Raw genomic sequence first — 22,753 nt, 5'->3', positions numbered from 1 at the left:
AGCTATCATTTGATACAATGTTCAGCCGGTGACTTATTTGTATGGAAACTCATACACTTCCCTTCATGCTGTATGTTGTGTGTTAGTTAAGAATTGGGGCTAATCTTACATACGTTAGTTTTGGCTTGGAGCAAACATTTGAAGGCACTATTTTCTGACTTAGTCATCCCTTGAGGAAGCGTTATTCTGTCCAACACGGCATTATGGTGTATAGTTTCTATTTTCCTCAGAAATAACCCTCATGAAGGGCAGATGATGGTACAATCCAGACCACAGTGCATAGTTATCAGCCAACATTCGTTCAGGTCAGGTGTGTTGACAATCAATGTTCATTGACCGGAGATAAACATCACTGATCCCCCTCACGGTTGATGTGTCACATTACACAGGGACCAAGTTGTTGTGTAAGTGCTATGTATTTGAAAGTTCTGTAGTGCTATATCTGTACATAGACCATGATTGTGAGTCCATTGGTGTGACATCTTCCATTGTGATCAGACACATGTGCAAAAGGACATGTCATTGGACATGCTGGGGTGAAGTGTCAGACAGTGCAGAGGGACAGGATTTGCCTATGAGTTAGTGAGAGACAATCACAGGGCAGGGTGACAAGATAAACAGTGGGCTGAAGAACAGTGCTTGAGTACAGTTGTTGCAAGACTGGCATGTTACAAAGCACAGGACCTTGGCAATAGGGGGCCATGTGGCAGGGACTAGTGCTACCGGGTACTCTTACGGGTCAACATGATCGGTTCCACGTCTTCATCTTCTGATGTGTGTGTCGTCCCCTCTGCCCTTGGTGGTGGTGGTTGTGAAGGGGCAACACACACCTCAGTGCTTGAAGACGTGGAGTCAGACTCTGGTAGCTGCTAACTGTGGGGTTATGAAGGGCAGTACTGCAGCAAGAAGGAGCTGTTGGTTCTTAAGTATAGCAGCCACATCACTGTGGTAGGCAGCCAGGTCGGCCCTCAGAGGTTCAATGTTGCATTTGTGCACATGTTGACAGGATTGTTGTTGTAGGTGTTGTGTCAACTCTCTTAAACCTCTGCTGATTTCCTTCAACCTTTTTTCCTGTTCTTGCTAGATAGATGTTAGCCCTTGCATGGCTGCTGCCTGTTCTGCAGTTAACATCATGCACAAATGCACCCCCTCTAGGCTGGCGGCCATATTTTGCATCCCCACCTGCACCTCCTTGGCCAGCTCCCGCTGTACTCCAACTACAGTTCTCTCAAAGCTGGTGCCAGTGTTGCCAGAGTCCTCAGCTGTGTTGGAGCTGGCAGGTCGTACAATTGGGGTGGTGGGCGGGTCCTCTGTGATAGCTGCTAGTTCTGTGCTCCTCCTTGTGACTGAATGTGGGGTCTGGAGGGTTCCAAGGACATCTTGTAGTGTCTGCTGGCTGATGTTTGTCATCTTGTCATCCATGTCATCAGGGAATTCCAGGACAGGCATATCAGCAGGAGAGCCATCGTCCTCTGCAATGAGATATGGCACAATTAGTGTGTCTGTGTTGTGGCATTTGTAATGTAACATGCCTGCCTTCCGATTATTTTCACATTGTGATCTTGGTTCTTGTTCACAGTTCCTGTATTTCATATTGGCATTCTCCGAGGCCTATGCCCCACCTGCATGTCACATGTATTGCGGTCAGTTTGTGGACCTGTCAGCATCACATCCTCTAGGTGTTGGTTCAGGCCAAATTGTGAATTGCCACCCTCTTGTCCTACTCAACCCTCCGTCTACTTCCACTCTCATTGTAAGGCTTTTCACTGGCTGTGGGTGTTCTGATGGCACTAGCACCACACTTAATATTCTGGAACTGCCCCAGTCTCTGATCTTTCACATCCACCCTATATGTTGCTGAGATCTAGCATATACTATGTATAGCATTGGTATGGCACGATACGGATATCAGCATTGGTAGTGTGTACTGCTGATTTTGGGATATGCGTGCTACATTGGATTGCACAGATTGTCCTAGCAGTGTTTCATTTCCTCCTCTGACTGTGCGGGTGTATTCCTGTGATCAGTTACATATGTCATCCCCCTCAATGCTGTTGTCTGAGCAGAATGACATTTGGGATGTTGCATTGTGACCCAGGCACAGGGTGGACCCTGACATATGCAGCACGGGTATGACATTAGTGCTCTGTACCTCCTAATGTTTATGACAATGGCTGAAGTTTGTAGCAACTATGGACATTCACATTTGACAGGTTTGGGACGTTTGTATTGATTATAGGGGATTGATAACATTGTCATCCTGAACCCTCTAATTTGTGTGTGTTTGATCCATGGGGACGTTACTGCCATTAGCTACTTGACCTGCACACACAGCAGAGGTGGTAATGGTGACTATGTTATAGTCCACTTGCAGATATGGCCAGAGGTTGTTAATTGGGCCCTAGTTCATGTGGGAGAATACTGGCTGACGTGTGACGGGCTGCCAGCCTTACATTGTACCCTACCCTCCTGGCCTGGATTTACCTTTCCAACATCCTTGGCATGGCAGCCTACCCCCATGTAAAGGTTGTTGGTGTAGTGTAGTACTGTGCCCCAGGTTTCCACTGAACGGGCCATTCCCCGTGCTGTGCCTCTTTACCCATACCACTCCCTGAATATCATAACTTACATGCATTGTGTAGTAGGTATGTCCCCCCACCTGGTTGCAGTTTGCATTTGTGCATTTTAGTTCCCCATGCAACTTACCCTGCATGTGTGTTGTCTCCTGGTAGTCTGCGCTGTCCTGACCTTGAATCCCTGTGACAAGCTCCTAAGGGATGACGGTTGCAACCATATACTCCATGTGGTCCATGGGCTCCTACGGTACTGGACTTCCACCTCCAGTCTGCAGTGCTGCCTTCTTGTTCCTTGCCATCTTTTCCTTGGTCCTGCGTTTGCAGTCATGCCAGCGTTTCTTGCACTCGATGACTGTTCTCCGTACTTCTGCCACACTGTTAATCTTGTCAGCAATTTGTTGCCATATTGCATCTCCCCTACTAATTGGCAGCTTTGAGGTGACAAACAGTTGGTGCTGGTGTTCCGTCACCTCTTTAACCTGAAGCAACACTTTCTTTTCTTCTTCTCCCTGTTCTGGATGTTCTGTGGGCCCTCCTGGCTGGTTCCTGGTCTGTTTTCATCTTCCTGGTGTCTGTGCAGGCATTTTGGATCCATTTTGACTCTCTTTAGCACATTTTGCTGTGTTTGCGCCGCTTTTTGACGCAATTTCATCAACAAATGGCGCACATCCAGTTTGGGACGTCGTAAACCAGCTCATAGACATTTTCACCGCATTAACATTGTTTTTCTTTACGACGGGACGCATTGGTTTGCGTAAAAATAAAATGACTCTGACCAGAGGTTTGCGCCGCCGTGCCTCAAAGTATAAATTTGACACCCGCACAGCGTAGAGAAATGGCGTTAGGCAGCAGTAAAAATGTTGACGCAAAACTGCATCACGCAGTTTTGCGTCAAAAAGTATAAATATGGCCCTATATTCTACACTATTGTACTCTGTGCCACTCCTCTGTACGCACCTTTACTGTACACCATTCCACTAGTGCACTACATGCTATTCCACTGTAAGCCACTCCGCTGAATGTCACTCCATTATACACCACTCCACTCTACGACAATCCACTGTACGCTATCACAATGTAAACTCCTCCATTGTATGCCACTCCACTCTATGCCATTCCACTTTACATCATTACACTCTATGCTACTTCACTCTTTGCTATTCCACTGTATAACTCTCCACTCTACACCATTCTACTCTATGCTAACCCACTATTTGCAGCTTCACTCTATGTCAGTACACTGTACACCAGTAGACTCTACATTATTCTACTCTACACCATTTCACTGTACATTATTCTACCCTTTGCCACTGCAATCTATACCACTTTACTCTGCGCAGTTCCACTATATGCCACTCCATTGTACCGCACTCCTCTTTCCACAGTATGATATTACACTGTATGCCTCTACAGTCTACCCCACTACACTCCATGCTGCTCTACTCTGCAACAACCCACTCTGTGGTAATCCACTCAACAACACTCCACTCCATGTCACTACACTGTGCACCACTCCACTAGAAGCCACTTCAGGCTGCAATATTCCACTGTATGTCACTACACTGTGTAGTCCACCTCACTCTATGCTTTCTCACTCTAGATAACTCTACTGTATGATACTTCACTCTTCCCCACTTCATTGTACACTATTCTACTGTACACCACTCTACTGTACACTACTCATCTCTCCACCACTGCATTCTATGCAGTTCCAGAGTATGCACCTACACTGCACCTCAGTCTACTGTATGTTATTCCACTGTACGCCACTCCACTCAGCGTCACTCCAATGTACACTATTCCACTATACATCACCTCAGTCTACTACACTCAACTGTACATTACTCCACTGTACGCCAATCTACTCTACACTGTTGCACTGTATGCAACTCCACTCTATCCTCCTCCACTCTATCCTATTTAACTCTACCCTACTCTTTTGTATACCATTCCCATGTATGACACTAGCGTGTACGCCATTCGAGTATATGCTACTCCACAGTATGATGTTCCCCTCTCTGGCAGTGCACTGCATGCCACTTCAATCTATGATATTCCACTGAATGCCACTCCAGTGTACACCACTTCACTATACCCTCTTCCACTTTATGACACTCCAGTGTACACTGCTCTATTGAACTCCACTCCACTGTATACTATTCCACTCTTCCCCACTCCACTGTACATGAGTCCAGTCAATGACACTCCACTATACGTAACTCCAATGTACGCTACTCCACTCTACACCACCCCAGTGTACGCCAATCTACTGTACAAAACTCTACTGTATGCTATTTCATTGGACGCCACTCCAGTCTATGACACTCCACTCCACAGTATTCCAGTCTATGCCACTCCATTGTGGGCCACTTCATTGGGGGAATCTATACCACTACACTCAGCAAACCTAAATGCCACTCCACTCTAGCACACTGTACCACACTCTAGTCTACTCTACCTCACCGTACAACACTGTACTCCACTCTATGCCATTACACTGTACTCCACTTTACAACAGTTTCACATACTCCACAACATGGTATACCACTCCACTGTATGATGCGCCATCCCACACCATAACAGTTCTGTGGATTGTATTACACTACAGTGTAATACACTCCATAGCACTTTACTATACAAGAAGCCACTCCACTATATGACACTTCAGTCCACTCTACAGTTGTCACTCCACTCTGCTACATTGTAAGACAGGTAAACCTGTATACCACTGTATTGACAGTCCAATGTACAGCGCTCCACTATACTGCACTCCACCATGCTCCATAAAACTACACTCTACAACACTGTAATGAAAAAAACTAAGTTTAAACCTCAGCTATAGTTAGGAAAAAGTTATTTATTCTTTATAAACAAAATCAACTTACACTCTAAAAATAGGATAAATTAATAGCTATAACTAAAAAATTCTAATTTACTCACCATTAGATAGGATTTACAGTTAAAATTTACACACCACCTTCAATTTACTATACGTCATGCACCTCAGTACACATTCTTCTCACATCAGCTGCAACACTACTTAACTGTAACTCGCCACTCTACCATGTACTGTGTTCTGACAAATTATGTAATTTCAGATGCCATAAGTCTTAATATAACTGCAATGATTTCACATGCTATAAGTTATAAAAAATGCTAGGTTTTTTATTAGTGCATGGTGAAAGGGCACTCTTATATATTTTATATAATTTAATAGATTGTAATTATACAGTATGTAATATTACTATTAATGCTATTCATACTATGTGTCAATTTCTTTCTTCCTCTCTACAGATGTGATTGTGCATATTTATATGATGTTTCCCTCAGCCCTCTGTTCTATTTTACTAACCTGTTTTTTTACATATCTGTTCTTTTCTGATCTTTTTTCTCATTTTTTTCATTCTGACTCTCTTGCTCTCATATTTTGTGTGGGAGGCAGGAAAAAAACACATCACCATATCAATTGGTCATGTTGATAAACTAGTACTCCTTTCACTTGATGAAATACCTCTTATATTATCTTTTGAAACAATGATACAGCTGAAGCAAGCCCAAAAGGTATGAGAATATAGCAAAAACCCTACAGAGTTTTGTAAATGTGGTTAAAGCTTGATACTGCAAAAGATAGGGATATTGTTGGCACTGCACAAACTTGCCACAAACTCTGCTATATTCACTGGGATGGACCTTTATATCAAACTGAAGCTAAAATCGTAGTAAAAAATATATTAATGACAGTGAAGCAGAATTTGCCCAACAAGAATGACAGAAAAGGAACGTGTTTGCCAACCATGAAGGTTTAATAACAAATTAGTAAAGTTACAATCTCAAATTGAATCAGTTAAGCATAAATCAGCAGTCACCTAAATGCAGCATCCATGAATTTCATCCAGGCATATTATTTTGACAAATACAAATACACTTTATTAAAGAGAGCATATACAAAGTGAGATAAAATGCTGATCCATTCTTCACAGCCACTGACAGAAGAATGTACAGCCTGTCACCAAGCTCACCTGGACTAACCGTGTCATTGTCCAATTCACCATCGTGGGACTCCCCAGGCACTGCCCCCAAGTTGCCCAGTACTTCATATTGCAGCTGGAACAAGGTCTCCAAAAGCCACTGGCTCAACACCCTCAACCTCCCCTACTTTCACCGCAACCGACCTAGAACAGGTAGTCAACAACTTATCCACCTGGATCACAGACTTTGCCGACAGAGTACCCCTCAGTAAGCCTTCCAAGCGCAAGAGGTTCACCAAGCAAGGCAATTGGTACAAAGAACTAAGAACCTTGAAGTGCATCTGCAAACAACTCGAAAGGATATAGGGAACTAACATGGAGCCCACAGATCGAACAACTTTCAAAAAAGCCCTCAACCTATACCACCAACACCTGAAAAAGACAAAAAGAAGCAACCTTAGTGACCACATCAAAGCAAGCTCCAACCTTAGCAATTACTTCTTCAAGAGTGTCAGATAGTTCTTTAGCCCCGCAGCCACCATAAACATTATTACACCTTCACAGGAACTCTGCAACTCCTTGGAAGATTTCTTCCACAACAAGATCTCCACCATCTACAGACACTTCAAATCCTAACCCTCCGACATCCTAAGCCATCTCCCCATACGAACGAGGAACATGACCATTTACTCATCACCTGGGACCAGCTCACCACACAAGACACCAACCATAATGAACTCCGTGCAATTAGGAGCAACCACCGACTCCTGCCCCTAACACATCTTCAACCTCAGAAGTAAGATGATCAGCAGCAAACTCCCTGCCATCCTCAACACATCCATCACCACAGCCACCTTCCCTTAAGAATGGAAACATGCTGAAGTCCAGCCTGTATTCAAGAAACCATCCACCGTCCCCAACGAACCCAAGAGCTACTGTCCCATCTCTCTGCTGCCCTTTCCCGACAAAGTCCTGGAAAAGGCCATCAACGGCCAACTCACAGAATACCTGGAGAACAACAATCTTCTGAACATTTCTCAATCTAGTTTCCGTGTCAACCACAGCACCAAAACCCCCCTGATTTCAGCAATAGAAAGCATCAGATCCCTCCTCGACCAAGAAATAATGGCATCTCTGATCCTCCTCGACCTCTCAGCAGCATTTGACACAGTATCACACTACACCCTGATCAAAACAACATTGGAATTCAAGGAGATGCTCACAAGTGGGTTGCCTCCTTCATCACCAGAGGATCCCAGAGAATCCACCTTCCTTCATTTAGCTCAGAACTCAAGAAGACCATCTGCGGTGTCTCTCAAGGTTCGTCCTTTAGCCCCTTTCTATTCAAGACCTCCATCACCCCCTTGGCCAAAATCATTCCATCCCACAGACTGAGCATCATATCCTACATGGACAACACCAACCTCATCCTCTCTCTATCAGAAAACCCCTCTCCCTTGTGGACAAACGTTCGCAGGTGCATGATCAGCATCGCCGACTGGATAAGCGACAACTACCTAAAACTCAAAACGGAAGTGCTGATTTTTGGGAACAACGTCTCTCCATGGAATAGCGCCTGGTGGACTCCCAAACTAGGACCAACACCTACTCCAAAAGACCATGCCTGCAACCTTGGCATCATCCTGGATAATAAGCTCACCATAGGAAGAAAGATCAATGCAATACTGTCCACCTGCTTCCTCATCCTTTGCATGCTCTGCAAGATTTTCAAGTGGCTCCGATGTATCATCACACAAACCCCAGTCACTAGCCGACTGGACTATGGCAACACAATCTATGTAGGTAACATCTCACAACTCTTCAAGAGATTACAAGCAACATAGAACCCAGCTGCTAGACTCATCCTTGACCTCTCTAAATGGACACACATCACCCCCACCTCAAGTAGCTTCACTGGCTTTCCAATCAGAAGAGATTCCAGTTCAAGATGTTGTTCCACATTTTCAAAACCCTCCACAACCAGGGACTAATTTACATTAACCACCAACTGAACTTCTACCTTCCCTCCAGACACCTGTACTCTGCCTCTTTCTGCTTCACCCAAAACCCCTGCATCTGCCAAAGCAACAGTGTAGGACCCTCCTTCTCCTACCTAGCTATGAAGTCCTAGAATGACCTGCCACCTCACCTACAGACCTCATCCTCTCTGCTGGAATTCAGAAAAGGACTTGAGACCCAGATGTTCACCTCAGCCCCTGTAGCTCCTATCAGCAAATATTGCATTGAAAGTAGGCCCAAATGAAGGTTCAAAACAAGCGAAAGAGAACTGTTCACCATGGAAAGTAGGTCTATGAGGAATAGAAATATAAGGATCATTGGGTCTTGGGAGAGAGAGAGGATGTCTGTCTGAAAAGGTGAACAGGATTAAGTCTCACTAACTAAAGTCAAAGCATACAATAAAATCATCAAATTCAAGAGAAGATACATCTCCCACAGTTCCTACCGTAATAAGAACTAATCAAAAATCAATATCATCAATGTACTTGGTGTCAGGTTCCTTCACACGGATAATACAATGTCAGGTTCTTCCATCATTGTGACCCTCACAATATCCACTCCCTCTGCCTCCCATCCTGTGCATTGCTGAGAATTATCGTGCAACTGACAAACAAGACCTTCACACAAGAAGCTAACAAAAATACATTTTTAATGAGAACACAGTGACTCTGCTGCCTGAAACAAAAAGGAAGTTATGCACATGAAGCAAAAAAAAATGCATTGTTTACAATTAAATTAAGTTGAGCACTTAGGCCCACTCATGTCAATGTTAGGAAGCATATAGCCCAATTAAAGCTAAATCAAAAACATAAAAATCACTAGTTTCACTACATCGAAATGTAAAATAACATGGACACACATATGAGTACTGGTTAAGCATGTTGCAAGTTAACATATTATTAGATGCAAAGAAATGATGATTACTTTGCATCACCGTGACTTTGAAATACAAGAGAGTAGTACCTGGTCATAAGGAACTTGAAGGTCTATTGATAAAAAATAAAAATAAAAATAAACTTACATTCTCCTAATTCAGCTAATCAGTCTTGAATTTTTGAAAGTAGATAACATTCAAAAATATTCTTATTTAAAGATCACAAGTTCAGTGTTCCCATTTTGCAGCAGTAAAATTGACAAAAACTACTTGTTCATAGCCTTTAATGTAACCTAAAGTGGCTCAAACTAGTTTACTAAGTGCTGATACAGTCTATTCAACAGCATTCTGTGTCTTTATGACTAAAAGAACATGATTGATTCTCCCAGGATGTAATGTGGCTCCTAACCTACCTTGAGCTTACTGTTCCAGAATGTTTTGACTTTTTCATTTATATATATATATATATATATATATATATATATATATATATATATATATATATGTGTGTGTGTGTGTGTGAAAATTCCTATCCAGCAAAATCATTTTCATTTTCAAAATATCCTACAATAGTTTTATCTCCATACGCTAACTAATTAATTTCTGGTGGAAGTAATTTAACATTTCAAAATGGGCTCAATCTTCTGTCACTTCCATAACTACCTTTCCTGTCAAAATCTTACAAATTTATTGTAGGACACAAAATTTTACTTGAATTGTTACAATTTTCAAAAATTATTATACCAGAGAAGATCACTGATAGTGTGTGTAAGGTTGTTGTACGTTATCTGAGTACTAACCTAAGTCATAAAGTCTTCAGCTTCACTGATTATGCCATGGTATATGATAAAAACATCATCTGTGCACCTCTTACAGGTTTGTATCTTCACTGAAGAGGGCTTGTTGGCAATTAAGACATGTTTTTGTTCTAAATTATGTACATACAATCTGGGTATTCTAAGTACAAAGGTGATTTCCAGAGGTTTCCAGTGGTTGTTGAGAGTCCCAGGTGGTTCAGATGAGGCTACAATAATACCCAACTCCTGAGGAGAACTAACAAATTAGCAATATAATACACATTGCACCCTGAATGTTCCCGAGGGGAAAGGGGTTGGGATAAGGAGGGAGAAAGAGAATATCAGTTTTTCAATGAGTCAGGCTTCTCTACCAACACAAAAGGATGCTGGACGGAGTGCTGAACAGTGCAAACACTCAACCCAGTCACAGATCTGGGTTTAATCAATCAGGCTTCTCTACTTCAGATACTGTAAGGTTCTGGAGGGTGTGAATTCTGGGTACAGGACACCGGGGTAGGATTGTACAGGGTTATATTCAGTAAGTTGTACTCTGAAATGAAATATATCAATTAGAGAAGGTTTAGCTTACAATGCAGCACAAGACATATGTGAGGTTTCACAATCAACATACCAATGTGTTGATCATTGAGTAAAGTGTCCAATTGCTCAGTTTTTAGGTGGACATTACTATACATATTTGACAAGTTTGGGAAAAACTGTATATCATCAGGAGTCAGTTCAGCAGTCCAGCACAGTGTGTGCCCAAATAAACATTAAAACCGGTTGACAGGTTCACCAAATAGTCATTGTTTAGAACTAGGCAAATGTCTAATACTCAGTTCTTAGCTTGAGCAGCTTTTATAGGAAATATGTCTTTCCTTAGGCTGAACGTAGGAACTTAAACAGCAGTTCCAGAAAGGATGAATGAGAAGGAAATTGCTAAATGCGCTGGGATCCTTTGTGCATAAGTGATAAGGATTAATTTTACCTGTAAAGTTAACTGGCTGCCAGCACAAGCATCACGATGTGAGAAAAGCTGTCTAAGCTGAGTTGTGTAATTCGCCATGTGCTCCTCGTTCAGGTACCGCTGCAAGCTGTAGAATGAGGTGCAGCGGAAGTGACACGGAGAGCAGAGTCTGAAGGGTCAGAAATTGAGGAATTCTGCAGCTGTTCCAGAAGGCAGGAGGGAGCTCACAAGAATCAGGTAAGAGATGCTTGAAGAACCAATGAGGCTTAGCAGTGAGTTTCTGTACAATGAATTTTTAAATACACACGACTGGGAGGGGCGAGAGGTATGTGACACACCTGCTGCCAGTATGGCGTGAAGTCACACACATTGGTAACTTTCTGTTTGCACGTTGCTAGTAATTAAGCGATCAACAGTTTGAACATATGCAAGTGCAAACAGTGGTTGAAAGATAATTAGCATATGATTTCCTGTTGAATACCTTAACCGGTTAGAAGCACAAGTATACAGTAATATTAATTAAAAACAGGGACTAAACATAAAGTGGTGCCTACCACTGCCACCAGGGTTACAAGACAAGGAATAAATATTAAGTGGTGCCTACCACTGCCACCAGAGTTGTAAGACAAGGAATAAACATTAAGTGGTGCCTACCATTGTGACCAGGTTTATGGCACATGAACAAATAAGACTAGACATAGCATGGAGGCATCCATTATCACCAAGGTACAGCTAAAAAAATGATAACGTGGTGCTGACACTTTAGTGGCAAGAAGTGTGTAAATGTGCCATGGCACAAAGGATGTGGTGGGACGTGATGTTCATACCAACGCTCCTGAAGCAATATTCTTCAAATTCAAAGATGTCATGGGTGAGTGCTATACTAACAAAAACAACAAGGTGATGGACTGAATGCTTGATTTAATCTCAGCCACTGGCTGCATCTCCATTCATCATTTTCTGCCCACGTGCCACCTCAGTTTGGACCCAGCCATATGTAATTCTGTCTTGACCCTGTTCAGCCCAAACAGCCAGACAGGTACTTACTAAAATGGAATACAAGCAACCTAGGACCAATTTTGCCCTTGTTATAGGCTCTTCAGACAGGTATAGCTTGGTTCCAGTTGAACAGTGACCCTGAGACCCATGTCTCTCCTGGCACCCTTTTAGAAGAAGTGCAGGGGTGTTATATATGTATTCCCAATGTTGATCAAGGAATATCTCCTCTAGGACTTTCAGGTTTTCCTCTTGTGGAATGCTCGTACATAGAGCTTCTATGTCTGTATAGATAAGAAGGTCCTCCTCGGGATTAAAATTAACCTCATTAGTGGGGGCATCGGCCACTGGTCAACGCCCACACTACCTCCCTGGTACGGGTCAAGACCAGGGGCCGACACCAGGGAGGGGGTTAAAAAATCCTCCGATGGAGGATTTTTTTAAAATTAAAAAAACACCGGGAGACACGGAAGATCTTCTGTATCTCCCCCACCACCTGCACATTTGTGCACCACGAGGCACGCTGATGTCATTATCTGTTTTCTCGATTGGAGCTTCCTGCTCCGGTGGGGAAAACAGGCCCAAACGGGCATCCCGACATTCGAGAAGGCCTTGTTTGAAAGGGGAGATTCTCCCCTTTCAAATGAGGCCTTCCTGAACAGATTTCCTGGCACTTGATCACGGACATCAGGGATTTCACTTGTGGGGTCGGCCCCCTCGGCAAACAGGCCAGCACCTCCCGGGGGCATTTAAAAAAAAAAATAGAGAGATTTACCCCTGGGGTTGGGGGCTGCAATTGTGTCCGATCACGCCACACAGGGGTTTACAAAATGTAAAAAAATAAAAAAAATAAAAGGAAATGCACATGGGGTCGCACGGACGACCCCCTGTAGGGGCAATCATTTTTTTAATAGTTGTATGGTTTCCTTGGGGGCCACTATAGCCCCCAAGGAAACCATACAGCTATGAAAAAATATGTAGATCTATATACATATATATATATATGTATATATATATAAATATACATATATATATATATATAGATCTATATATAGACATATCTATGTAGATATATCCATCTATAAATATAGATATATCTATCTATAGATATGTATGAATGTATGTATTGTAATGTTCCATAGAAGTACCGTGGTGTTGTCATTTTCCCCGTGTGTCGTGTCTTTTTATTTCTTCCCTCAGCCTTCCCTCATGTGTCGCTGCGCGCGGGGGGGTTTGGAATGTTGGGGGGAGGGAGAGGGAGAGAACGACGGTTGCGGCATTCTTGTGAGGAAATCAATAAAGAAGGAGATGTTTACCTCACTTTCCGTCTCCTCATCATTACACAAGGACATTTTGGCGACGAGGGATGGGATCAAGTAGCAAAATCCATTCAACAAGGTGTGTCAGCTCTTATCCACTCAGGCATCTGAATTCTTGCCAGCAAGTTATGATCTCTTGACCCTGATATTTTGGCTTCTGAGAGGACTTTGTGAGCTGAACTGTGAGTGATTAACCCTTTACATGCCCTGATTTAACTAATGTGATATACCTGAAACTGCCACAGGAGGGAGCCAGATCCTAAGAAGTGATATTTATAGTTAAACGAAGGCATTGTACAATCTAAACTTGAGGAGTTAAACAATTTGATAGATCATTACCTATAAATTATAAATAAAACCCCAGAAAATTAACATTATAATGGCTGGCATAATGAATTCAGTGGCAATGCCAAGTACCTTTTTTAGATGTTCCAGGACCCCCGTCAGAAAGCTGGACACAATGGATCAAATGTTTTGAAAAACATTTGGAGGCTATCGATGGAACCAAGTATGATCCAGCCAGAAAACAAGCCATGATGTATAACTGTCTGGGGGTAGAAGGAAGAAGGTTGTTTGATCACATAGCTCCTGTTGAGAAAGAGGAGGAGGATGATCAAGAATGGGATGTGTTTACTGAAGCCAAGGCAAGAATGAAAAACGACTTTGATACAACTATGAACGTTATTATGTAAAGATATAATTTCTATTACCGTTACCAAGCTCCAGGAGAGTCAATTGAGTCATATGTCGCAACCTTGAGGATGTTAGCTACAAAATGCTCATTCAGAGACATGGATGAGATGATTCGCGATCAGGTAGTTATGCGCACCACTTGTATTAAAGCGCAAGAAAAACTGTTGTGCCATTGCAACCACAGCCTGGAGAAGGTGGTATCAACCATTAAAAGTATGGAAAGATCTGCAAAGGGAATAAAATTGTTGCGCAAACCTGATAACCATTCAGCAGATGTCAATCTGATCTGCAAGGAAAGTGAATCATCTACAAGTCAAGTAAGGAAAAGCAATAAGAAAAGCAGTTCAAATTCAAGCAGCAACAAGATGACATGTTATCGCTGCGGATCCAGTACCCATTTAGCATCCAGCAGAGGATGTCCTGCCATCTGCAAAACTTGCAAAGGATGTGGAAAGGGTGGACACTTCCTTAAAGTTTGCAAGTCTTCTCATGTGAAGAAAGTCTTCAAGATGGAAGAATATAAAACAGACGAGGACTCAGATGACAATGAAATGATGGAGAATCTAGGGCCAGATGTAGGTACGCTGCAAATTGCGACTTGCAATTTGCGAGTCCAAGCGACCCGCAAATTGCAACTCGCAATTTGCTATGCAGAAAGGTGTCTCAGACACCTTCTGCAACTCGCAATGGGGTCGCAAAGACCCACCTCATTAATATTAATGAGGTGGGTCGCAGTTTGCGACCCCATTGCGAGTCTGGGCACTCAAGGGGATGGTGGCCTGCTGGAGACAGCAGACCACCATGTCCGTGACTGCTTTTCAATAAAGCAGTTTTTTTTTTTTCTATCTGCAGCCCGTTTTCCTTAAAGGAAAACGAGCTGCACTTTGAAAAAAATACTGAAACCTTTTGTTTCGGGTTTTTTCAGAGCAGGCAGTGCTCCATAGGACCACTACCTGCTCGTAAAAAATAATTTTGTGATCATTCACAAAGGGGAAGGGGTCCCAAGTGGATGGTAACTGCGAGTTGATTTGCGACCGCTTTCGCGGTCGCAAATCAACTTACATTGCGTTGCGAGTCGCAAATAGGAAGGGAACACCCCTTCCTATTTGCGAGTCAGAAACGCATTTTGCGAGTCAGTTCCGACTCGCAAAATGCGTTTCTGCATCGCGTGAGGGCTTTTGCACCTCGCAAACGGCGTTTTTTGCCGTTTGCGAGGCGCAAAAGCCTTGCTACATCTGGCCCTTAGTGTTGCTTGTGGCCATCATCAGTAAGGAAGACTTACATAATCAACCCAAATGCAACATCCATGTAAATGGGGAGAGTGTGGAAATGCTAGTTGATACTGGATCCAGAATTACTATCTTGTCAAAGAACACTTATGAGACCTTAGGATGTAAAGCACCGCTACAGGTTAGCAAGGTTATTTCAGGAGCCTATGGAGGTCACAAAATAAAGCAAGAAGGAGTATTTAATGCTGAACTAAAGTTCAAGGACAAAAGTACATCCTCAAAGGTGTTCGTGGTTGACTACAATGTCAACATTCTTGGTTGGTTGGAGCAACAGAGCCTGAAGATGTTGATCAACCCATGTCAACCGCCCTACGTGTTCAGTATTCAAAAAGACAGTTTGGAAAACATTCTTGAGGAATACAAAGAAGTATTCAGTGGAAAACTGGGATGCCTAAAGAATTTAAAACATAAAATAATTTTGAAGGAAGACATGCAACCCGTGAAACAACGTGTAAGAAACATACCTTTGTCTGCCCACACTGAGGTCAAGGCTATTCTAAAGAATTGGTGTGATGAGGGAATAATAGAACCCATCAATGCGTCCGAGTGGTTGTCGCCCGTGGTCCTGGCTAAGAAAAGGAATGGCTCAATCCGTTTATGCATTGACCTTTCCCAACTCAACAATCACGTGGTAGCTGATTGTCAACCATTGCCTCTGATAAATGAGATGGTGATGACTTTGGATCAAGCAAAGTTCTTCACTACTCTGGACTTCAGTGCAGCTTATCATCAAGTTCAGTTGGAGGAAGGGTCAAAGAGTTATACAGCGTTCATCACTCCTGAAGGAGCTTACCAATTCGGTAGATTACCTTTCGGGCTGTGATCAGCATCTGCGGTCTTCCAGGTTGTAATGAATCAACTTTTTTCAGATATGGAAGGTGTAAGGTCATTTCAGGATGACATACTAGTCTACAGTAAAACAGAGGAAGAACACCTGTCTATTTAAAAAAAGTTTTACAGAGAATTCAAGACAGTGGTCTAACGCTACAAAAAGACAAAAGTAAATTTTTCAAAGGAACAGTAGAGTACCTTGGGCACCTAATTGATGAACAAGGTGTTCGACCAAAGCCATCCCTAATATCTGCAATTTCAAACTCACCAACCCCAAGTAACAAGGAAGAACTTGCATCATTTTTAGGAATGTGTGAATTTCACTCTAAATTCATAAAGAATTATGCTACAAAAGTGGAACCACTTTGGAAGCTAACAAAGAAGGATGCAGAATTCATATGGGATGAGACATGTGAAGAAAGCCTGAAAAACATAAAAAAAGAACTTCAGCTAGCACCTTACTTGCAGTCTTTCAGTGAACAACTACAGAGCATAGTAACCACTGATGCTAGTCAGGTTGGACTGGGGGCGGTGCTAAGCCAGAGAATGGCTAAAGAGAAAAAAATTATTGCTCTTGCTTCACGAAAACTGAGAGGAGCTGAGTCAAAATATTCAGTAATTGAACGTGAGCTTTTAGCTTGTGTCTGGGCTGTTACAAAGTTTTAAAGTTTTCTTTGGGGAAAAGAGTTCATTTTGCGTACTGATCACAAACCATTAGTTAGCATCCTAGATGGAAAAGGTTTGAGTAAACCTACTCCAAGAATAGCAAAGCTTGTGTGTAAATACAAGAGTACCAATTCAGAACAGAGCATATTAGTGGCAAAGTGAATGTTACTGCTGATTACTTGTCACGCGCACCATGTATTTGTGAAACTGATTGTGAAGAAAACGAGTATGATGACGATGTTCTGGTTGCATGTTTGTTTAATAGTGAAGACCCCCATAGTGCTATTACAAAACAAGAATGGGAGGAGGCCACTAGAAATTATAATGTATTTACAGAAATGAAAAAGTACATTATGGAAGGCTGGCCGCGTGAAAAGCGATTGAATGAAGCATTGCAACCATATTGGAAAATTAAAAATGACATTACCATTGTTGATGAGGTCTTTCTCAGAGGTGAAACCCTTATTGCACCAATGTCATTGAGAGGGAGGTTGGTGGCCCTAGCACATGAAGGTCATGTAGGAATGACAGAAACTAAACCCAAACTTAGGGAAAGATATTGGTGGCCAGCCATGGATCGTGATGTTGACATATTTGTCAGCCAATGCTCCGTATGTGCTAAAGCGGACAAAACCATGTCTGCTCACCATTGTCCAATCTTATCTGTTGAGTTACCCAAAGGCCCGTGGATAAAAATCGGAATCGATTTTATCGGGCCAATGAATGTTCTTCCCCTAAACACAACCCACCACGTCTGAGGTGACAACATTCCTGAAGGAGGTGTTTTGTAAGGAGGGCTTTCCACGTCAGCTGGTTTCAGACAACGGAGTGTGATTCCTGTCACACGAAATGACCAAGTTCCTGAAAGTAAATGATATAGAACATATACGGTCATCCTTATACCACCCCCAAAGTAATGGGTAGGTTGAGCGGGCCAATTGTTGGTCAAAGAAACTTTTCAAATGGCAATAAGGTCTCACATTCCTATTGAAGCAGCTCTTAGAACTAGACTATGGTCGTATCGCACCACTCCACCCAACATCACACGCAGAACACCCTTTGAGTTGCTCAGGGGCAGAGTGGCCATCATACAATTGAAGCCGTACTGGTCAGTGGCATGGAAGAGATGGGAGTCAATGAGCTTAAAGGAAAAGGAGATTGAGATGAGGAAGCTAGTTGACCAACGTCAAAAACGCATGCGTAGCAACTATAATTCTAGAAATGCAGTCAAGGAAATGAATGTGAGTGCTGGTGATTTGGTGAGAGTGAGATATCGGAAGAAAGGAGTTAATATGAGCAAATACAGTGAGGCAAGGCGTGTGGTTAAAACTAAGGGCACAGCTGACTTGTTGGATAATGGTCAATGGTGGAATGGATCGAACGTAGTCAGCGTTAAGTTACCAGAACCAGGCAGGGACCATGAAGTTGTTCATAATAGTTTGCCTGAATACAGCCAACCGGCAAATCACGGTGAACAGTGTAGAACAAGCCATGAAAATGCCGCAAAAAGCAACCCTTCCAACATGTCTTCAACTACAGTTGTAACCAGTCCAAAGGGCACTGTAACTACCAAAAGAGCTATTGTACCACCTGTCCGATTCAAAGATTACTTACTGAATTAAGCGTTGATAAAAGGGAAAATATGTAATGTTCCATAGAAGTACAGTGGTGTTGTCATTTTCCCTGTGTGTTGTGTCTTTTTATTTCTTCCCTCAGCCTTCCCTCATGTGTCTTTGCGCGCGGCTGACGCTGCGCGCGGGATTTTTTTGGAATGTTGGGGGAAGGGAGAGGGAGAGAAAGATGGTTACGGCATTCTTGTGAGGAAATCAATAAAGAAGGAGATGTTTACCTCACTTTCCATCTCCTCATCATTAACGTATGTATATATATATATATATATATATAAATAGCGATCACTTTTGTCAACACGTGTGGTTTCCCTGGGGGCTGCGTTCAGCCCCCGGGAAAACCACAACAACATATAAAATTGATATATATATATATATATATATATATATAAAACCACACCCACATATAAAAGTGATATATATAAACATTTGCCACCAATTCTCTTGCAGTTGCAGCTTGCGTCTTCAAAGCAGTGCACATACTTCAACTGACGCGTTTCAACTGTAGCTTTTAGGCAGCAATAAAAAAGTAAAGTAAGTCTTGTGATTATGTTTCTGCTACAAAATGATCTGACTTTTGTCTAGTGGCAGTTTTGATGCTATATAGTAGCTTGGAAGGTTTGTATGCCTACTGCAAAATCAAATCTGTGTTTTATGTAAATAGCTGAGTAGATTAGTAAAGTCAGCCATTACCTGCGCTAAAATACAAATGAAATACAAATGAAATGTATGTGCTATGGAGAGATGAAGGGTACTTTTTCTGGGTGGTAGTGAGGGAATCAGAGGAGGAGGTTATGGGAGTGGGAGCACCAATATTGATTGTTGGACTGGGCACTAGAAGCGCTAAAGAGTGTGACAATTGGTATGTGACAAGGTGAAGTAATAGTGGGTCTTTTTTTGAGTGTCTTGAAAGAACGTGCTGATTGAAGGAAGAAGAGAAGGTAAGGTGACCTCTATTGTTACACGTACCACACAAACACACCCACCAGCAATTTTGTGGCTGTCTACGTAGACTAGTGTTTTAGAGCGACAGTTTAGCCAGGAGTAGAGAAGGCATCTCGTTGGATGACTGCTGCTCAAGATCTGACACGGGTTATAGAGGACAGCTCTGATGTAGGATCAGAGACTGAGACAGCAGCTACTGAGACAGCATCTGAGGGATAGGACAATGGCACAGACTCTGGGAGTGATTTTTCAGTTGCAGGAGTCCCAATCAATAACTCCTCTTCCATTGATTATGAGGGAGGTGATGAAGACTGTCCTGCTGTCTCTTCACAGGCACAGTCTGTTCAGCGGGACAATAGCGGGTTAGCCCAACCAAGAGAACAGGTACATACAGCAGCAAGCACAGAGAGAGTGCTCTCTTTGGAGCTCCCCAATTTAGTTCACCCCCAGATTCCACCACCCAAATCGTATTGTAGAGACATCAACATTTTCTATCACAAAACAACCTGTTTTTGTGAAGCAGGCAACTGCATTTATGGTCCTGAGCTCAGCAGCCTTATAGGGAAACCTACCAAACCCAGACATTTCTGGAAACTAGACATCCGGGGGAGTTCATAGAGGTGTGACTTATGTGGATTCCCCAAAGTTTTCTTACACAGAATACCCTGCAAATGTGAAATGTTGAATAAAAACTAAATTTTTTCTTGCATTTCTGTCACACAAACTACAGGAATATGCAGGGATCCACATAATTCCTACCACCCAGTGTTTCCCCACCTGTCCTGATAACAACACTACCCTACTTGAGTGCCTTTACCCAGTGCCTGCATCAGGAATGGATCACCCTAGGGTCAACAGTTACCCTCATGTAAGGACCAACTTTGACCGTTGTGTGATCTATTCCTGTCGCAGGCTTTAGGCCTACCCATACAAGTGAGGTATCATTTTTATCGGGAGACTTGGAGGAATGTTGGGTGGAAGAAAATTGTGGCTCCTCTCAGATATCAGAACATTCTATCACCAAAATGTGAAGAAAAAGTGCAAAATATTGAGGTTTGCAAAGGATTCTGTGTAGCAGAACCTAGTAAGAGCGCCACAAGTTACCCCATCCTGGGTTCCCCTTGGTGTCTAGTTTTAAAAAATGCACAGGTCTGTTAGGTTTTTCCAGGTACTGGCTGAGCTAGAGACCAAAATCCACAGCTAGACACTTTCCAAAAACACGTCAGTTTTCAATGTAAACATTTGATGAGTCCATGTTGCGTTTCCAGTCGCGGGCATTAGGCCTACCCACGAAAGAGAGGTACCATTTGTTTTATCTGTAGACACAGAATAGCAGAACAAGTGTTATTGCCCCTTGTCTTTCTCTACATTTTTTCCTTCCAAGTGTAAGACAGTGTGTAAAAAGACATCTTTTTGAGAAATGCCCTGTAATTCACATGTTAGTATGGGCACCCTGGAATTCAGAGATGTGCAAATAACCACTGCTTCTCAACACCTTATCTTGTGCCCGTTTTGGAAATACAAAGGTGTCCTTGATACCTATTTGTCATTCTTTATATTTCACCAAATGAATTGGTGTACACCCGATATGCAATGAAAACCCATTGCAAGGTGCAGCTCCTACCTACCTAGGGTTCTTGATGAACCTACAAGCCCTATATATCCCCGCAACCAGAAGAATAACGGTATATTACTTTTGAAAATATGACATCACAGGAAAAAGTTACAGAGTAAAACGTAGAGAAAACTAGCTGTTTTTTTTACCTCAATTTCAATATTTTTTTATTTCAGCTGTTATTGTCTGTAGGAAAACCTTGTAGGATCTACACAAATGACCCCTTGTTGAATTTTGAATTTTGTCTACTTTTCAGAAATGTTTAGCTGTCTGGGATCCAGAACTGGTTTCACACCCATTTCTGTCACTAACTGGAAGGAGACTAAAAGCACAAAAAAATAGTACAAATGAGGTATGTCGCAGTAAAATGCCAAAATTGTGTTGAAAAATTTGGTTTTCTGATTCAAGTCTGTCTGTTCCTGAAAGCTGGGAAGATGGTTATTTCAGCACAACAAACCCTTTGTTAATGCCATTTTCAGGGAAAAACTACATGCTTTCTTCTGCAGCCCATTTTCCAATTTTTCTGAAAAAAACTAAATTTTAGTTATATTTTGGCTAATTTCTTGGGGCCAGATGTAGCAAACAGTTTGCGAGTCGCAAACGGCGAAAATCGGCGTTTGCGAGTCGCAAACGTGTGTTTGCTATGCAGAAATGCATTTTGCGAGTCGGAACCGACTCGCAAAATGCATTTCCGACTCGCAAATAGGAAGGGGTGTTCCCTTCCTATTTGCGAATCGCAGTGTTATGCAATTCCATTTGCGACTGCATACGTGGTCGCAAATGGAGTCGCAGTTACCATCCACTTGAAATGGATGGTAACCCACTCGCAAACTGGAAGGGGTCCCTATGGGACCCCTTCCCCTTTGTGAGTGGACCCAAAAATATTTTTTCAGAGCAGGCAGTGGTCCAAGGGACCACTACCTGCCCTGAAAAAATCCGAAACTAAAGGTTTCGTTTTTTTTTTCTAAGTACAGCTTGTTTTCCTTTAAGGAAAACGGGCTACTCTTGAGAAAAAAAAACTGCTTTATTTAAAAGCAGTCACGGACATGGAGGTCTGCTGTTCCCAGCAGGCCTCCATCCCCGGGAGTGCCCATAGTCGCTATGGGGGCGCAAATTGCGACCCACCTCATTAATATTAATGAGGTGGGTCTTTGCGACCCCATAGCGACTCGTAGACGGTGTCTGAGACACCGTTCTGCATAGCAAATTGCGAGTTGCAATTTGCCGTCTTCCTACATCTGGCCCGTGGTCTCCTCCAGGGGAACCGACAAACTCTGGGTACCTTTAGAATCCCTAGGATGCAAATTCGGCTTGGATAGCTTATGTGGACAAAAAGTTATGAAGGCCTAAGCGCGAACTACCTCAAATAGCCAAAAAAGGGCTCAGCACTGGGTGGGGGAGGGTCAGCAGCTAAGGGGTTAAGGTCCCAAATTATTATTTTTTTAAATACGTTTGTGCCCTTCAAAAAGTCAATGCTTTTTGAGCTATGGTCAAAATGATCACAAAAAACAAACAAAGGTTCTTAAAGTGATCCAATAGCTGATACAAGTTTAGGGGGCCACATGGTGTG

Source organism: Pleurodeles waltl, chromosome 11 (assembly GCF_031143425.1).
Source record: "Pleurodeles waltl isolate 20211129_DDA chromosome 11, aPleWal1.hap1.20221129, whole genome shotgun sequence".
In the NCBI taxonomy this organism is placed as follows: Eukaryota; Metazoa; Chordata; class Amphibia; order Caudata; family Salamandridae; genus Pleurodeles; species Pleurodeles waltl.
This window is presented reverse-complemented; position numbering follows the sequence as displayed.